The 18,656-nt window shown below is 46.5% G+C and overlaps 1 protein-coding gene across 2 annotated transcripts in view; it reads left to right on the top strand.

Moving 5' to 3' along the window:
* AGO4 (argonaute RISC component 4) overlaps positions 1-18,656 on the top strand; it is a 464,331-nt gene that overhangs the window by 414,753 nt on the left and 30,922 nt on the right. The gene's annotated exons all lie outside the window — the stretch shown is intronic.

Below are 18,656 nucleotides of genomic sequence, written 5' to 3'. Positions count from 1 at the left end.
GTAAATGACTTAGTTGAACATTGCCATAGCTTCGGAAACTGAACGAACACGAGAAAAAAGAATCCGAAGATGGCGCCCAAGAGTGGGAGCTTCCACAGGAAGCGTGCCGACGTCACCGGAAATACACCAAAAGGTGAGACGTCTACGCCCACCTGGGCTACAGGGAAAAAAAACACAAAGAAAAGACTACGATTCCGGGCCCAACCACCAGACCGCGGAATAATGCACAGCATAGTGAATCCAGAAAGATCATCAAGCTGCAAAACTACACCAATAGGTAAACTATTCGTTAGATCGATTCGCCACCAAAAAGAACGTGCAATGTCAGCAATTCTGCACGTTGGAATTTCCAAGGCGGCACTCACTATGCAACGCTTTTCGTCGCAATGGAGTTGCGGTCTGTTGTATGCCTTTCTGCCTATACCACTTCTGCCCAGAGTGCTGAAGATCAGGCACAACCGGGACCAAGTCATTCTTGTGGCCCCGGACTGGGCTCGAAGAGTTGGGTATCCAGAGCTACTCAGTATGACAATAGATTTCCCTCAATCCAAATGCCTCTTCGGGAGGATCTTCTGTTGCAGCAGCACGGGACGTTCCTCCACTCGAACCTGTCCAGTCTCCACCTCTTTGCATGCAAATTGAGTGGCGGCAGTTGATTCCTTTCGACTTGCCTCCTGAAGTTTGTGATGTGATTCTGGCAGCCAGGCTTCCCTCCGTGAAAACTGTATACGCCTGCAGGTGGAACAAATTCGTGACATGGTGCACATCCTTTTGTTCCTTCTTTCTTTGAACCGGCAGGGCTCTGCTCTGGGCACTATCAAGGGCTACCTTTCTGCAATTTCTGCCTTTCTGGGGCTCCCTGTTCAGCCCTCTCTTCAAGTGCCCTGTTGGAAATTGATTCCTCAAAGGCATTACTTCTCTTTTCCCTCCTATTCCGTTCATAATGCCACAGTGGGACTTCAACCTGGTACTTACATATTTAATGTGCACTCCCTTCGAGCCTCTTTCCTGGTTGCCATCACCTCTTTCAGGAGAGTGAGTGAGCTCCAGGCACTTTCTTGTAAACCTCCTGTTCGAGGCATATGAGCTGCAGATTGTACACTAGAAACTGTGATCTAGATCCGGAGAGAGCGGCGTCTCCGGATTTAGATTGATTGATACAACGATCACAGTTTCTGTTGGAAAGAAGGGCTCACAGAAGTAGCTTGGATGACATATGCGTTCCCTCATAGGCTGGTACGAGAGAGAGTAGCTGTATGAGGTCTTTCTAAGGATGATGTGTCCAACTTGGGTGCTGTTACAACCAGTATAGCCCTGAAGAATTTACCGAAAAATCACAGGCATTGAAACATGTTGGCATGTGAAATCGGTATGCATAAATAGCAACCTACACACTTTTAATTTGTCAGCTCACTCCTACTAAATAATAAAGTATCGTGTGAAAGGTGTACCTGTCAATTTTAATTATACTCTGTCACGAATACGCCTTCCGGTGCCTCTGCACCGAAGAAACACCATGTACATCCCCACCAGAAATCTACGATCCGCTACAGCCTGCCTTGTGACGGTACCCAGATTTGACAAGGTAAGGACCGGGGGAAGATCTTTCAGAGTGGCTGCTGCTAAGCTTTGGAACAGTCTGCCTGCCGACATTCGTCAAATTCCACAGCTCTTGCCATTCAGAAAGCGAACCAAAACGTGGCTCTTCCCCTAGTTTTTTCCCCGCCACGTCTATCCCCCTAAAAGTCTCCCACTGCTTCCAGCTTAGGAGTAAGCTCTCAGCGCCAGGATACCTGCCAGGTGACAGCTGCGCTCTACAAGTGTTTTAAATAAATAAATAAATAATCACTAATAGAGTGTATTTATTTGTCACTCTCTTTGCACCTACACTATCTATGTGTTCGAGGCATATGAGCTGCAGATCCTACATTAAGCAATAGATCGCCACCTAACAAACTTCTTTCGACATCGAATAGACTTTCGACATCACCAGCTACAATCCGGTGCGTCAACGCGGGCCGTTGGGCCCATCGGCGCCGTGCGGCCTACGCCTCATGGAAAGAACTCCATTCAAGAGATGCCCGGGATGTCGAGCAAAATTCCCTCATAGCGACCATCACGAGGTTTGCAACCTCTCTCTTGCCAGAACACGACGAGTCGACCTGCACAGCCTGTGCCTCCTTCCGATCGAAGAAAACAATTCGCGATCGGAGGGCCCGTCGACACAAAATGAGAAGATCAGCACCAGTACAGGAGGCCATCTTTGAAGAGGAGATCGTCGAAGAAGACTTCTCCGAGGACGAATATCCAATCGAAGATATCTCCGAGGACGAGGCTCCACTCGGCGCAGAGGAGGACTCGCCTGATCGCCAAATAATATCGGGGGGGAGAGGATTCGGACGATTCGATCCCATCTCGACAACCTGTGAGTACATCTGCCCCTGCACGACAGACATTACCCAAACAGAAGGCAACGGTCAGCGCTCCGCCCATGGGGCCCAGTCGAGACCGACATTTACCCTCTAAAGCCCCGCCTTCGGGCCCGGCTCCGAGCAAAGCGAATACGCCTTCTGGTGCCTCTGCACCGAAGAAACACCATGTGCCAGTTACACCTCCTCCATTGGCACCGAAACATCCTTCGACACCGAAGGATTCGTCGGCACCGAACATATAAAACCCTTCGGCGCCCAAAGACACTTCGGCACCCGTACCATCGGCGCCAAAGACAAAAACTGTACCAAACCCGAAAGCTTCGACTCCGAAACCTTCCGGTTCAAACAACAAAGAGGGGAAGCCAGTTTCCAGCGCCACAAGCCCAGCAAAACCTGTCTCCACGCCGAAACCTCTAATACCGGTACCAAAGACCCCAGATAAGGCTAAACAACATTTGGCACCGAAAATATTGCCAAAAGACTCAACTACTCCTCATAAGGCAAAAAGTACTAAACAACATCTATCGGCTCCGAAAAAATCGACGCCGAAGAAAAGTATACAAGAGGAACAACTGTTTAGACCAGATCCTAGACAGAAAAAAAGTCCATATTAATCCAAAAACTGGACATGTGGAAGCAATCCCTTATAAGAAGAGACCAGCAGATAGACCACTTAGACCTGTGGTCCCTGCCAAAAAGGACTGTGCAACTTCTCCAATGCACCCTTCCTCTCCTTCACCTTCTTCCTCTCCTGTTACTCCATATGTAGAACCTATAACGTCTATTCACTCTCCTGCATCATCACACCACACTGATGAGGAGTAATATTTTGGGTGGAGGGGATGATGTTCCAGAACCACATACATACCCTTTAGATGAGGATGTTAACACAGAATACCCTAAGGATAATGTGGATGCATATAATTTTTCACCAAATAATGCACCAGACATCCCTGATCCTCAGTACTACCAAACAAAACCTTCCCCTACAGAGGACAGTATTGGTTTTAATCATTTGTTAAACAGAGCTGCACTTTACCATGGGGTTCCCATGCACTCTGATGCCATTGAGGACTTCTTGTTAGACACTTTCAAACAGTCACAAAGGTCTACCCAAATATTACCAATAATTAAGGGAGTCATAAAACATGCTCCAGAGATTTTTAAAGGTCCAGTAAGGTGTAGGGAGTTAAATCCTAGAATAGAGAAAAAGTATAGGCCAGCACCAGCTGATCCAGTATACATTATGGGTCATCTGCCACTAGACTCCTTGGTAGTGTCTAATGTGCGCAAAAGGGCCAATTCTCAAACTTCTGGGGACACACCCCCGCCTGACAAAGAGTCCAAGATCATTGATGCGTCAGGGAAAGGAATTGCTGCACAAGCAACAAACATATGGCGCATAGCAAACACACAGGCTTTACTCTCACGCTACAACAGGGCTCATTACGATCAACTAGAAAAGTTAATGCAACACCTACCAGATCAACACAAGGATCTGGCAGCAGAACTTTTACAAGAAGGCAAATTAATTTCAAATGCATTAATTAAATGTGCACAAGATGTAGCTGACACAGCATCCAGAGCAGTGAACACTAGTGTTCTCAGGCATCACGCATGGTTACGCATCTCTAGTTTCAAACCAGAGATACAAACTACCATCCTAAACCAGCCCTTTAATCAGAACCAATTGTTCGGGCCGGAGGTAGATAATACATTAGAAAAGATGAAGGACACAGATACCGCTAAGTCTATGGGGGCATTACAATACACCCAAACTAGAGGTTCTTTTCGCTGCTCCTCTTATAGAGGAGGCTCCAAGCAGACCGGCGCCGACACATCCTCTTTTAATTCACACATGCAGACCTCCTCTAATAGAGGATTTTTTAGAGGAGGATACAGAGGCAATAAAACAAGGGAAGAGGTAGAGGTAGTAACAACAACCGCTCCTCTTCCACTCCTAAACAATGACTTCCCTCTGCCTCCCCTACAGCATTCCACTACTGTGGTGGGCAGACTTTCACAGTTCCTACCTGTCTGGAACTCCATCACAACAGACAGGTGAGTAAGACAAATTATCCAACATGGCTACTGCCTAGAACTCACAGCAACCCCCCCCCCCCAAACATACCACCCAGGCAGCGTCCAATGTCTGCAGAACACAACTCGGCTTCAACAGGAAGTTCTAGCACTCTTACAAAAAGATGCTATTCAAGTAGTTCCATCAGAAGAACAAGGAACAGGAGTCTACTCCCTGTACTTCCTAATTCCAAAGAAAGACGGGACCTTAAGACCAATTCTTCACCTCAGGCCACTCAATCACTACATTCAATCAGATCATTTTCACATGATCACTTTACAACAGGTACTCCCATTACTACAACAGGGAGATTTTCTGTCCACACTAGACCTAAAGGACGCCTATTTTCACATTCCAATACATCCTGCGCACAGGAAGTATTTAAGGTTTGTCATACAAGGACAACACTATCAGTTCAAAGTCCTTCCATTCGGGGTTACAACCGCACCACGAGTGTTTACAAAGTGCTTAGCAGTAGTGGCAGCACATTTCAGAAGACAACAAATACATGTCTTCCCCTACCTAGACGACTGGCTCATAAAGGCAAGATTGTACAACCAGTGTGCACAACACACAAAGCAAACAATTCAAACACTGCACAACTTAGGGTTTACGATAAACTACACCAAGTCGCACCTAGAGCCTTCGCACGTTCATCAATATCTAGGAGCTACTATAAACACATCAGTAGCTCAAGCCTATCCCGGTCAAGCCAGGATTCAAAGTTTTCAGAACTTAGTCTTCCTTTTTCAATGCCAACACTCTCTACAAGCCAGAGTGTTCATGAAACTAATAGGGATGATGGCATCTTGCATCTTCATAGTTCCCCACGCAAGACTGCAAATGTGTCCACTACAGGAATGTCTAGCACAACAGTGGAATCAGGCTCAAGGTCAGCTCACAGACCTGGTGTTGGTGGACAGCCGTACATATCGCTCTCTGCAACTGTCCCAACAACCTGTTCCACAAGTAGCGCTCACGACACTCATCCCTCAGAGGATGGGGAGCCCATCTCCTGCATTATACCACACAAGGTCAGTGGAACAATCAACAGAAACAGTTCCACATCAACCACCTAGAGCTGCTAGCAATTTTCCTAGCACTCAAAACTTTTCAAGTACAAATCCAAAACAAAGCTGTCCTAGTCTGAACGGACAATATGACAGCCATGTACTACATGCAAAAACAGGGGGGACACTCTCTGCAACTGTCCCAACTTGCAAAGAACATTTGCAGATGGGCCATCCCTCAAAACATTCATCTGACAGTAGAACACATTCCAGGGATCCACAACCAGATAGCAGATCTGTTAAGTCGTCAATCACAACAGATTCACGAATGGGAGTTGCACCCACAAGTACTTCCCACATTCTTTCAAATGTGGGGGCATCCACATATAGACCTGTTTCCACCCACGAGAACTCAAAATGCCCAACCTTCGCCGCCAGGTTGCCACACCCACGGTCGGAGGGGAATGCAATATGGATGAATTGGTCAAGCAGATTTGCGTACGCTTTTCCGCCTCTCCCACTCATTCCTCTAGTCGTACGCAAGCTCGGACAACAGTCCCTCAAACTGATACTAGTGGCCCCTACATGGGCACGTCCACCGTGGTTCACCACGCTACTAGATCTCTCAATGGTTCCACGTTAGAAAGAACAGCTCACGCCATCCCTGTTAACACAGAATCATGGAGAAATAAGAACCAAGCCAACTGAATTTGGCGATCTGGCTCCTGAAGTCCTAGAGTTTGATTACTTAAACCTACCACCAGACTGTATGAATATAATTAAAGAAGCTAGAAGACCCACTACCAGAGCATGCTATGCTGCTAAGTGGAAACGTTTTGCAATATACTGTAACAACAATCACATTGATCCTTTGGACGTTTCCTTCCAAAATATCATTTGCTACCTTCTCCATTTTTCAAAGGTCCAATTTGGCTTACTCTTCCATACGCCTGCATCTAGTAGCTATTGCAGCGTATTTACAAAATAGACAACCTCTATCTCTATTTAGAGTACCTGCAATAAAAGCATTTATGGGGGGATTAAAAAGAATAATCCCACCCAGGTTACCACCTGCTTCAGTATGGAACCTAAATGTGGTCCTTACAAGACTCATGGGACATCCTTTTGAACCGTTACATAAATGTGAACTACAATTTCTAACATGGAAAACTGCTTTCCTTGTTGCCATTACCTCTCTCAGAAGAGTTGGTGAAATCCAAGCGTTCACAACAGAACCATTTTTTCCAAATACATCCTAACAAAGTGGTTCTTAGACCCAATCCAAAATTCCTACCAAAAGTGATTACTCCTTTTCACCAAACCAATCAGTAGTTACCAGTGTTTTTTCAAAAACCGGACTCCGTTGCAGAAAGAGCTTTGCACACCCTAGATGTTAGAAGAGCTCTACTATATTACACAGACAGGACTAAATCCTTCAGAAAAACAAAACCACTATTTGTATCCTTTGCTCCCCCACACAAAGGCAATCCTATCTCTAAAGGAGGTATTGCTAGATGGATTGTTAAGTGTATTCAAATCTGCTATCACAAGGTTAAACGTACACTAACAGTTCCTCCGAGAGCACACTCCACTCGCAAACTAGGAGCCTCTATGGCTTTCTTACGAAACATACCATTAGAGGATATATGCAAAGCAGCAACATGGTCTACAATACACACCTTCACTAAACACTATTGTGTTGATGTGCAGGCCAAGCAGCAAGCTGCAGTAGGCCAAGCTGTCCTTAAAACACTCTTTCAGTATGCTGCAACGGATACAAGCGACCACCGCTATGGAAGACACTGCTGCACAATCGTTGCTAAATGTAGGATATGCAGCTCATATGCCTCGAACGGAAAATGCTACTTACCAGTATGCATCTGTTCTTGGCAAGTAGAGCTGCAGAATCCTACATGCCCTCCTGCCTCCCCGGGACTTGTATCCGTTCCAGTACTCATCTTACTTAGATGCACACGCATGGACATCCTTTTCTCTTTACTTCTACTAAATCCATCATTTCCCATCATGGCGAAAAACAATCTGAGGATGGAGTCGATGACCATGCGCAGTATTGTCCAAGGGAGGAGTCACCTATCTCGTGACTACAAAAGACTTCTTCCAAGAAGACAACAACCTGCAATCATCCGAGCCCAACTCCAGGTGGCGATCTATTGCTAAATGTAGGATTCTGCCGCTCTACATGCCAAGAACAGATGAATACTGGTAAGTAGCATTTTCCTTTTGTTTGTTGGACACTTTTTTGTTGTAGACAAGTTGACTGCCTATGATAACAGTGGGCTTATCTGGTGAGTACCTGCCAGTTATCCCCTGGGTGGTTTTCCCGTAAGGGGTCACTGTCTCTTTCACATTTTTTCACTTTTCTTCAAATTCACTAATATTTGGTGTTCACTGCCTATTCAGAAGCCCAGTTGGGAGATTGAAATCAGTCACCAGTTGTTTCTACTTTGGAGAGACTGTCAGTGGAATGGAAGATTTTTAGAAAATGAGATTTGTTAAGGCACTTGATGTAGGGCAATTAACCATAAGTAAGGAATAGGTTATTTTGCAAAACAACTGAAAATGTTGTGATATATATACACCCCGTAGGGAAGACAACGATAAGTGATCTACATAAGATATCCTTTTCCTTGTGGTGCGGGTACTGTGGATTTATGTGATTTGAGTGGAGGGCTTACCCGTATCTCCTAGATGTACCCTCTGGGCTCCTTGTTGAGGATATATCTATATATACTACACCAAAATTAGGCATAGTGTGTATAGAGTCCAGGTGGTAGGCAGAGGTTAAAGTTAGATTGAACCGTACTCTCTATTTGTGAGAGAGTGGTCGAGCAGTAAGGCGATATCCGAGGACAGTGTTAAGCTTTTGATGTACACACACAGTCAGCAAATGAATTCACAAACTCAAGAACTGAACTCTAGAACAATAGTTTTTGTATAAAAATATATGTTCGAGGCATATGAGCTACAGATTGCACACTGTGCATAGATCGCCACCTAGTGTTGGGCCCGGATGTTTGCAGTAAGTTTTTGTCCTGGAAAGTTCTTTGCGCATGGACATCGGCTCCATCCTCAGATTGTTTTTTTCCGCAATCGGGCTCGGATGTGTTTCCTGAGCTCTGGTTTGGAACCGAATTTCCTTCGTTCCTTCGGCGCAAAATCCTCACCCAGTTCGACGGTATAGATTCGATCGCGCTCCACATCGACTTAATTCTTCACCACTTCGAAGTCTTCGATTCCAGTCGTCGACAAAGGCCTTCGGGCCTACCTAGGCCTTACTCTCTGGCTCATGGAAAGGACGCAATTCAAGAAGTGTCCTCAATGTGGGTCGAGATTTCCCCACACCGATCTACATGAGGTGTGTAACCTCTGCCTCGCACCGGAGCACAAGAACAAAGACTGTTCCGCCTGTGCCCCTTTCCACTCCAAAAAGACAGTTCGGGACCGACTAGCTCTAAGAACAATGACTCGCTCGTCCGCATCGATTCCCGACGACCTCTTTGCACAGGGCGTCGACGTGCCAGAACACCAGCTGGCCGAAGAAAGTGCCAGCTCCTCCGATGCCGAAGACTCAGACGTAGAGGACATCACTCCAGCTCAATGGGTCGTAAGGTAAGACCGTCGACCCCAACCCTTCCTCAGCACCCTCAAAAAAGGCTCCGGTCACACCCTCACCTTCGGTCCCGGGTGGACACCGAGAGACTGCTTCCCACACCCTGCCTTCGGGCTCGAAAAGAAGCCTTTTAAACCTTCAGGCGGCTCAGGCTCGAATCAGCCTATTCCCGGTGCCGATCCCATACCGACACCGAAAAAGAAGCCATCTTCCTCAAGCGCGCCGACCACTGCTCTGACACCTAAGCACTCGGCGCCGAAGACTGGCGCCGGCTCATCGATGCCGAAACCGCACTCTGAGCCGAGTAAAAACCACCTAAAGGTCCCGACTCTCCCGCTTCGGAGCCGAAAACACCTGGAAAAATACCGCTCCGGTAAAATACACTTCAAAAGGTCATACTTCTAAGCCAAAATACTCTAGACCAACTACGGAGTCTGTGCCGAAGAAACCTTCAGATCCGAAAACTTTGACGCCGAAGGATCTGCCAGACACAGAAGAGCTTTTTACAACAGATCCTACTCAAGACTCTTCTAAAGGATCCGAAGACTGGAAAACTATCTCTACCTCCAAGAAAAGACAACTAGAGGCGCCTGCATCTCCTCCCCCAAAGAGACATTGCAACCACTCCATTAAGGGTCCCTTCTCCACTACCTCCCCATACTGTTCCTTCTCCCACACCACCTCCACCACATCATTTACCTTCACCATCCACTAACCCAGATGATGTAGATACAGACTCTGATGACACAGGTCGGGGTGCACATGACCCAGCAGGGACCAATAGTCCCCAATCACCTAACCCATGGGATGATTAGAACACCCCTGATGTGCCTTACGTCCCCAAGACGATGTATATCCTTCCAGGCCTTCCCCACCAGAGGACACTATAGGTTTTAACCTACTAGTCCAAAGAGCTACCCAGTACCATGGGGTTGATTTACACACAGATACTGTGGAGGAAGATTTCCTATTGGACACTTTTGATAACACACACAGGTCCACTGCCATTTTGCCAATGCTTAAAGGGGTCATTAAGCACGTAACAGGTATTTAAAGATCCTGTCAGGGTTCGGGTCCTCAACCCTCGAATTGAGAAAAAATACAAAGCTGCCCCTACAGACCCAGTTTACATTAGAGGTCCAGCACCATTCGATTCTTTAGTAGTATCCAGTGTACGTAAACGTGCTAATTCAGACATCGGGTGAGGCCTCACCACCAGATGAGGAATGTAAACTCATTGACGCCTCTGGTAAGCGCACAGCGTCACAGGCAGCTAATATATGGCGCATTGCCAATACTCAAGCGTTGTTGGCAAGATACCACAGGGAACATTATGATGAACTAAAGATACGACAGGGCACATTATGATGAACTAGAAGTCCATAATGCAGCATCTACCAGACAGGTATAAAAATAGGGCCAATGAACTCCTACAAGAAGATAAAAATATTACTAATACTTCAATTTGTTGTGCCCTAGATGTTACAGACACTGCCTCAAGGGCAATTAATACCAGTATGCGCGTATCGAGAGAGAGGACTAGAAAGCTAGTCCGAGTTCCCTTAGTTTATGTTTTATCAAGAGACTAGCTTAAATATGACCAATATTGTTAGGACTCTGATTAGATTTGTCATGGGCACCTCGTTGGTGAGTTCATGAAGCCCTCACCCACCAACCAGGTTGGTGGCATGCTTCATCGGGCTCACCCAGTGACACCTGTGTCCCGGGTGTGCTGCGACGCCTGATTACAGTGGAGCTGGTATTTTACTGAGAGTGCAGTGTGAGGTGTAAAGTGAAGTGTGAGTTAAAACGGCTTGGCGAGGGTCCCAGTACCCGAGGGTAAATTAAATTTTAATAACTGGGCCCCCGTCAGCGGTTAAAATAAGGCTTGGGGATGTTTAAGGGAGGCGAGTTACTACCTCCTACATTCATCAGTTGATCGACATGTTTCAGCCAGTGCCTTAAACTAAATCTGGCTTTCCGGAGTACGAGGACGGTGCAACAGGTACAAGGCGGGCTCTGACCAGAAAAGCTGGTCAACCCCTTACCGCTTCACTCCTGGAAGCATTGGCTGCAAAATCTAAGCACATATATGAGAAGGGAATCCCTCTCACACTTAGAGAAACACCTTAGTGAGTGTAACACACAGCCTGGATTGCACTCCTTTTTATCCTGCACTACACTCTATTTTAAAAAGGTCCTGTGGAAAGCCAGATTTAGTTTAAGGCACTGGCTGAAACATGTCGACCAACTGATGGATGTAGTAGGTAGTAACTCGCCTCCCTTAAACATCCCCAAGCCTTATTTTAACCGCTGACGGGGGCCCAGTTATTAAAATTTAATTTACCCTCTGGTACTGGGACCCTCGCCAAGCCGTTTTAACTCACACTTCACTTTATACCTCACACTGCACTCTCAGTAAAATACCAGCTCTGCTGTAATCCGGCGTCGCAGCACACCCGGGACACTTTAGGTGTCACTGGGTGGGCCTGATGATGAAGCATGCCACCAACCAGGTTGGTGGGTGAGGGCTTCATGAACTCACCAACGAGGTGCCCATGACAAATCTAATCAGTCCTAACAATATTGGTCGTATTTAAGCTAGTCTCTTTATACCAGTACCCTTTTGCGTAGACCTGCATGGCTAAGTATTTCAGGTTTTAAACCGGAGGTACAAAATTCCATCCAAAATCAGCCATTTGATGAAAATCATTTATTTGGCCCTAATGTCGATGTGTCTTTAGAGAAAATGAAAAAAGACACCGACACAGCAAAATCTATGGAAGCCTTGCAGCTTCAAGCTCCCAGACATTCTTTTCGTCGCTCTTCGTATAGAGGCAACGCAAGAGGTTACTCCTCCGAAAGCCCTTCCACTTCTTACAAGACCCTAGCCAATCCACATTCACTAAAGGCTACCAGAGAGGGGGTTACAGGGGTAACCACAACAAAGGCAGAGGCAAAACCAACAACTCCCGCTCTGCTTCCACCCCTACCCAATGACTTTCCTCCGCTTCGCCCCCCAACATTCCACTCCTGTGGGGGAAGGCTACAACAATTCCTTCCTGCCTGGATCAACATCACATCAGACAGGTGGCTCCAACAAATTATTCAGTCCGGTTACTGTGTAGAACTAACATCTCCCCCCCCCCCCCCCCCAAACATACCACCCAAACAGCACCCAATGTCACAAGAACATCTACCACTGCTAAAGCAAGAAGTGATATCTCTGCTAGAAAAAAGTGCAATAGAACCAGTTCCTCTGCACCAACAAAACAAGGGGGTTTACTCCCTATACTTTCTTATCCCAAAGAAGGACGGCTCTCTAAAGCCTATTCTGGACCTCAGACCGCTGAACATATACTTCCAGTCAGACTATTTTTACATGGTCACACGCCAACAAGGCCTTCCTCTCCTATTTCAAAACAACTTCCTTGCTACTCTAGATCTCAAGGACGCATACCTCCACTTTTCCATTCACAAAGCTCACAGGAAGTATCTCACATTTGTAATAGACGGGCAGCACTATCAATTCAAAGTACTCCCATTCGAGGTCACTACAGCACAAGAGTATTCACCAAGTGCCTAGCAGTAGTGTTGGCACATTTACGAAGACAGCACATCCACGTCTTCTCCGTACCTAGACGACTGGCTCATAAAAGCCAGCTCATACAACCAGTGTGTAGAACACACCCATGCCACAATCCAACTGCTCCACAACTTGGGGTTCACAATAAACCACACCAAGTCTCATCTGCAACCATCCAAAGTTCAACAGTACCTCGGTGCCACAATAAACACCTCACAGCGCTAGCTTATCCCACTCCAATAAGGATAGCCAGCATGCAAATTCTTCTCAGTTTCAGCCACAACACTCCCTTCCAGCACGAGTGTTTATGCAACTTATAGGGATGATGGCCCTTGCATTTTCATAGTGCCCTATGCAAGACTTCAAATGCGTCCTCTCCAAAAGTGCTTATCACGTCAATGGAACCAGGCTCAAGCGTTATTAACAGACCTAGGGCCAGATGTAGGAAGACCAATACCTGTCGGTAACGGCCGATTCCGGCCGTTACCGACCTGTATTTGGAGTTTGGGATGTAGGGGCATGTTAAAATACAGATTGAGTAATTTTACTGAATATGTAATTTTACAGATTCGATAAAATAACCGAATCTGTATTTTGACATGTAGGTAGCACTGTAATCAGTGCTACAGGGGTTTAAGAATTCGTTATTTACCACCAATTAGAAGTTGGTGGTAAATAATGAAACCCCTTTAAAAAGCATTTTTTTTTGCTTTTAAAACAGTGCCATGTTGCAGACATACATGCCCTAAGGGCATGTATGTCTGCAACATGTGCACCCATGCACAATGAGGGGTGCAACAGGGTGTCAAAGTGACACCCTGCCACCCTTCTATGTTTCCCCCAATTACCGAATCGGTATTTACCGATTTCGGTAATTGACATTCATTCCTACGGGCCTCCAGGCCCATAGGAATGAATGGCAATTACCGAATCGGTAAATACCGATTCGGTAATTACAATTAAATTGGTAAAATTACCTACATCCCGATTGCCAGTTCTTAAATACCAAATCGGTATGATTCGGTATTTTAGAATCTGTAATCTGGGATTACCTACATCAGGCCCCTAGTGTTGGTAGACGGTCGGACTGGTCGTTCTCTGCAGTGGTGGAACACCAAAAACCTTTCCAAGGGACGACTGTTCATAGAGCCAGTTCCTCAGATAATCTTGACAGCGGACGCATCGCTCTCCGGCTGGGGGGCCCACCTACTGCAACACACCACGCAAGGCAGGTGGACACCGCAACAAAAATTACTCCACATCAATCATCTGGATTTACTAGCTATATTCCTAGCACTGAAAGCTTTTCAACAGCAAGTATCAAGCAAAGCTGTGTTAGTTCACACGGACAACATGACAGCTATGTATTACATACAGAAACAGGGAGGAGCACACTCCATGCAACTCTCTCAGCTAGCACAGAACCTATGGCATTGGGCTATACCTCAAAACATATTCTTCTTAGCCCAGCATGTCCCATGAGTTCAAAATACCATAGCAGACCTGTTAAGTCGTCAGACACAACAGATCCACGAGTGGGAATTTATCCAACAGTTCTTCAACCATTCTTTCAGATGTGGGGACAACCTCAGATAGACCTCTTTGCCACCCACGAAAACGCAAAATGCCCAAGCTTCGCCACCAAATATCCACACCCACTGTCCAAAAGCAATGCGATATGGATCAACTGGGCAAACAAAGTTGCGTACGCTTTTCCACCTCTAACACTCCTCCCACTAGTAGTACGCAAACTACAGCAGCATTCTCTGACCCTCATCCTAGTTGCTCCAACGTGGGCCAGACAGCCGTGTTACACCACACTGCTACAACTGTCTGTAGTCCCACACCAAAAACTATACCCGTCTCCACGCCTTTTAACACAGAAACGTGGAGAGATCAGGCACCCGGACCCAGCTCAACTCAACCTTGCAATCTGGCTCCTGAAATCCTATAATTTGGATATCTTAACCTTCCTCCAGACTGCATAAATGTTATAAAAGAAGCTAGACGCCCAACTACTAGAGCATGCTATGCATTTAAGTGGAAATGTTTTGTAATATATTGTCACAACAACAATCTTAATCCTTTAGACGTGTCTATTCAACACATCATAGGATTCTTACTGCACCTCCAAAGATGTAACTTAGCCTACACATCTATTAGGCTACATCTTGCAGCTATTGCAGCATATCTTTAAAACAGACAGCATTCATCTCTCTTCAGAGTGCCTGCGATTAAAGCCTTTATGGAAGCCCTCAAGAGAATAATTCCTCCCAGAGTACCACCTTCACCAGTGTGGAATTTAAACATTGTTCTCACACGGCTAATGGGACCTCCCTTCGAACCTTTACATAAGTGTGAACTACAATTTTTAACATGGAAGGTTGCGTTCCTAGTTGCTATTACTTCTCTACGGAGAGTTAGTGAACTACAAGCACTAACCATTCAAGAACCTTTCTTGCAAATGCATCAGAAGAAGGTCGTTCTCCGTACTAATCCAAAATTCCTACCCACGGTCATTTTTCCCTTCCACCTCAATTAATCTGTGGAACTACCAGTTTTCTTCTGACAGCCACAAACCGTAGCAGAAAGAGCTCTTCATACCCTAGATGTCAAAAGAGCATTGCTATACTACATTGAGAGAACACAACCTTTTCGTAAATCCAAACAACTTTTTGTGTCTCACCACCACACAAGGGTAATCTCATATCAAAATCTGGGATAGCGAGATGGATTGTCAAATGCATACAAATTTGCTACCACAAAGCTAAACTAATATAATCTGTTCCTCCTAAAGCCCATTCTAAAAGAAAAATAGGTGCTTCAATGGCATTTTTCGGTAACATTTCCCTAGATGACATCTGCAGAGCAGCTACATGGTCTACACTGCACACATTCACAAAACACTATTGTGTAGATGTGCAAACGAAACAACAAGCTAATGTGGGCCAGGCTGTTCTCAAAACATTATTTCAAACCACTGCAACAGATAGGGGTGGTCGCCGCTAACTGTGGGTACTGCTATACATCTATGTACAATGTGCAATCTGCAGCTCATATGCCTCGAACGGAAAATGCTACTTACCAGTATGCATCTGTTCTTGGCATGTAGAGCTGCAGAGTTGCACACTCCACCTGCCTACCCGGCTACCCTTGTCTGTTCCAGTATTATCTTAATTAGATAGTTTACACGGACATCATTCCTTTTCATGCACAGATCCATAATTTCCCTAATGGCGAAAAACAACATCCGGGCCCAACACTAGGTGGCGATCTATGTAGTGTGCAACTCTGCAGCTCTACATGCCAAGAACCGATGCATACTAGTAAGTAGCATTTTCCATACTGTTTTATTTTTGAACCAAGCTAGCCTGGCACAGGTAAGCAATAAATACTTTTCAGCAATGAGTTGCTGAATATAGAACAGTTTGAAAATGCAATAGAAATTGTACTTTGTTTGATTTACAGGGGATGTAGCAGGTTGCAACACTTAGCAAATACAGTACTTTGAAATGAATAGGCGTTTTCAGTAAATTACTTGCAATTTACTTTTTACGTTACTTTTCTAAATCTGTGCTGGATACCTAGATTCAGCACTGGGACATTTCCTGCAAACAGGCAAGTAAATACGTTTTGGTTATTTGTGCGATTTTTAAAGAATATTTTTAGGTTTCAAAACTCCACGCTTGGAAACTTTTTGAAAGAAAATTGTCACTGTTATCCTATGGAGGAAGAAAAACAGGTTATCGGTTCACAGGTAAGTTATCGACTGTGGGAGTTAAGGTTCTGGGGTTAGACTCTGTCTCCCATGGTCAGTGATGCACTCTTGCTACACCCTCAGCGGCACTAGGGCGACCGTGTGAAGAGTGTTGAGCCCCAGTGTTATCCAATGGGTGAAATGCTCACTTCGGTTAGTGGCTGCTGGCAAGCGGGCCACTGGGCTGTGGGAGCAAAGCTCCTAGGATTTAAGTCCGGGTGCTCTGAGGAAACAAAGTAGCACAAAAGGTGCACCTTCAGCGGCACAGGGGCGGCCGGGTGCAGAGTGCTGTTTCAACGTCGCCCTGTTTTGTATTGCGAATCTCCAGTTTCCAAAGCACTGCAGGCAGGGAGATTAAGGACTTCTGGGTGCGACCACCACTTGGAAAGGTAAGTTGGGAAGTTAAGGGTTGGTTAGGCATAGTCTGTCTGGGCACACAAGGCCGTAGGGATTCGGGTGCAGGGGTGCCTTTTTTGGGTCGGATCTTCTTACTGCTCCTGGTCGCGGTTAGGGAGGCCTTCTGGATTTAGGCTGCAGGCGTCAGCTGGAGGCTTGAGACGGGTCAGGGGTGGACCTCCTTGGGGTGTTTTTTTTTTTTCACTCGCTCAGGCCGGGTTCGGCGGGTGCAGGGTGGGCTGGATTTGCGGTCTCTGGCTGCTGCCAGAGTTTGCAGTTGAACAAATCCAGTGTTCATGTGAGAAGCTGTCTTTTGAAGTGAAACTCCTCCGGGGATTTTGAGGTTGCTGGCTGTAGGTCAAACCGGGATTTCGCAGGAGCAGGTCTGAGGGGAGACAGGCCGATAGGGCTAGGGCCAAGTCAGTGGGCGTCGTCCTCTTGTTAGCTGGCTGTTAGGTCCTTCTATTTTTCTTGTCAGGCTGGATCTGAGGAAGAAAGTTTCAGGGTGCCCCCTAAATACTAGATTTGGGGGAGTTACAGGTATGTAAAGGGCAAGGACCAATGGGGCCCTTCCCTGGGGTAGGTACACCCCCGATCGTGCCACCCTCAAGTAGGAGGGGGCAGGACCTGTCCCTGGTTGGCTAGGTCCCCCCATCCTCAAGATGGCGGGGACTCAGAGTTGTGCTTCACCTTGCCTCCCCCACCTGAGGGGTGGTATTGGCAGAGGTGGGCACACCTCTATCCCTCACTTGTTTTTCACGCTGGTTCTCCCGCCCAAAGTGGGTGGGAGAACCAGTGGGGACCAGATGCTGAAAGCAGCAATTGGTCTGGAGAGGCTCGCAAAGGCGGCATGCCTTTGAAGCTTCCCCTTCATGAACCCTGCCCATCCTGGGTGAGGTGGCTTGGCACCTTGTCCCATGATATGCATTGTTTCAGGCCCCCGAGAGCAGTGGGCTCTCAACCTAGGGGTCCAGAAACATGTCTGTTGGCAGCCTGGGCAACCACTCAGTCAGGTCAGGAGGAGTTGGTCGTGTTTCAGGGGGCATCTCGAAGATGCCCTCTGTTGTGAACTTTACATTAAATCCCACACAGGCATCACTGTGGATTCAATGTGCTGAAAAGTTTGATACCAAACTTCCCAGTCTTCTGTGTAGCCATTATGTTGTAGAGTTCGTAATGACAACCTCCCAGCACCATATACTCTTAATGGCAGCATTGCATTTTACTGTGCCCAGAAATGGCCCTGGGTACTGTAGGGGTACAGGTCTCATGCACCTGTGCCCTCACCACTGGTATAGTGCACCCTGCCAGAGTGGTCACTGATCTATGCCAGGGCTGTTGTTTTTGGGCATGGCAAACAGATGTGTGCCATGTCTACTCTTCACTTTGTTCTGCACCAAGACACACAGCCTGCAAAGGCAGCGTGTGTGTCCGTGTCAGGGTACAGGACCTCTAAGGGTGGCACAATAAGTGCTGCAGTCCTTGGAGGCCTTCTCTGGTCACAGTGCCCTTGGTACCATTTACCTGGGGCTGACATGTGGGCAGAGATGCCAATTGGGTTTAGGCTTCAATGCAGTTTTGGGTAAGGAACATAGGCCCTGGGTACCTGATTGGCAGGAGCCCAGGGTGTACTCCGTCAAACAACATCAGCAATTCAGTAAAAAGTGGGGGCATATCATGCAAGAAAGAGGGCACTTTCTCACAACGGTACACTACAGGCTTCAGATACTGAGAATTTACAAGAATCAGAGACTGCAACCCAGG

The sequence above is a fragment of the Lissotriton vulgaris genome, chromosome 2_1 (genome assembly GCF_964263255.1).
Source record: "Lissotriton vulgaris chromosome 2_1, aLisVul1.2, whole genome shotgun sequence".
Taxonomy (NCBI): Eukaryota; Metazoa; Chordata; class Amphibia; order Caudata; family Salamandridae; genus Lissotriton; species Lissotriton vulgaris.
The sequence above is the reverse complement of the archived record's forward strand: the minus strand, read 5'-3'. Positions and strand labels throughout refer to the sequence as shown.